Below are 1,875 nucleotides of genomic sequence, written 5' to 3'. Positions count from 1 at the left end.
TGCTACCAGTCACTATCATCACTCACACTGCTGCCCCTATGTGTCCTGACACTATTACCTCTCCCCGTGTCCTGCTGTCACTATTACCTGTCCTGTATAACACATCACACTGTCCTTACCTCTACACACTACTTCCCCCTGTGCTACCAGTCACTATCATCACTCACACTGCTGCCCCTATGTGTCCTGACACTATTACCTCTCCCCGTGTCCTGCTGTCACTATTACCTGTCCTGTATAACACATCACACTGTCCTTACCTCTACACACTACTTCCCCCTGTGCTACCAGTCACTATCATCACTCACACTGCTGCCCCTATGTGTCCTGACACTATTACCTCTCCCCGTGTCCTGCTGTCACTATTACCTGTCCTGTATAACACATCACACTGTCCTTACCTCCTACACACTACTTCCCCCTGTGCTACCAGTCACTATCATCACTCACACTGCTGCCCCTATGTGTCCTGACACTATTACCTCTCCCCGTGTCCTGCTGTCACTATTACCTGTCCTGTATAACACATCACACTGTCCTTACCTCCTACACACTACTTCCCCCTGTGCTACCAGTCACTATCATCACTCACACTGCTGCCCCTATGTGTCCTGACACTATTACCTCTCCCCGTGTCCTGCTGTCACTATTACCTGTCCTGTATAACACATCACACTGTCCTTACCTCCTACACACTACTTCCCCCTGTGCTACCAGTCACTATCATCACTCACACTGCTGCCCCTATGTGTCCTGACACTATTACCTCTCCCCGTGTCCTGCTGTCACTATTACCTGTCCTGTATAACACATCACACTGTCCTTACCTCTACACACTACTTCCCCCTGTGCTACCAGTCACTATCATCACTCACACTGCTGCCCCTATGTGTCCTGACACTATTACCTCTCCCCGTGTCCTGCTGTCACTATTACCTGTCCTGTATAACACATCACACTGTCCTTACCTCCTACACACTACTTCCCCCTGTGCTACCAGTCACTATCATCACTCACACTGCTGCCCCTATGTGTCCTGACACTATTACCTCTCCCCGTGTCCTGCTGTCACTATTACCTGTCCTGTATAACACATCACACTGTCCTTACCTCTACACACTACTTCCCCCTGTGCTACCAGTCACTATCATCACTCACACTGCTGCCCCTATGTGTCCTGACACTATTACCTCTCCCCGTGTCCTGCTGTCACTATTACCTGTCCTGTATAACACATCACACTGTCCTTACCTCTACACACTACTTCCCCCTGTGCTACCAGTCACTATCATCACTCACACTGCTGCCCCTATGTGTCCTGACACTATTACCTCTCCCCGTGTCCTGCTGTCACTATTACCTGTCCTGTATAACACATCACACTGTCCTTACCTCCTACACACTACTTCCCCCTGTGCTACCAGTCACTATCATCACTCACACTGCTGCCCCTATGTGTCCTGACACTATTACCTCTCCCCGTGTCCTGCTGTCACTATTACCTGTCCTGTATAACATCACACTGTCCTTACCTCTACACACTACTTCCCCCTGTGCTACCAGTCACTATCATCACTCACACTGCTGCCCCTATGTGTCCTGACACTATTACCTCTCCCCGTGTCCTGCTGTCACTATTACCTGTCCTGTATAACACATCACACTGTCCTTACCTCTACACACTACTTCCCCCTGTGCTACCAGTCACTATCATCACTCACACTGCTGCCCCTATGTGTCCTGACACTATTACCTCTCCCCGTGTCCTGCTGTCACTATTACCTGTCCTGTATAACACCTCACACTGTCCTTACCTCTACACACTACTTCCCCCTGTGCTACCAGTCACTATCATCACTCACACTGCTGCCCCTA

The sequence above is a fragment of the Pseudophryne corroboree genome, chromosome 1 (genome assembly GCF_028390025.1).
Source record: "Pseudophryne corroboree isolate aPseCor3 chromosome 1, aPseCor3.hap2, whole genome shotgun sequence".
NCBI lineage: Eukaryota > Metazoa > Chordata > Amphibia > Anura > Myobatrachidae > Pseudophryne > Pseudophryne corroboree.
Note: the sequence above shows the minus strand (reverse complement) of the source record.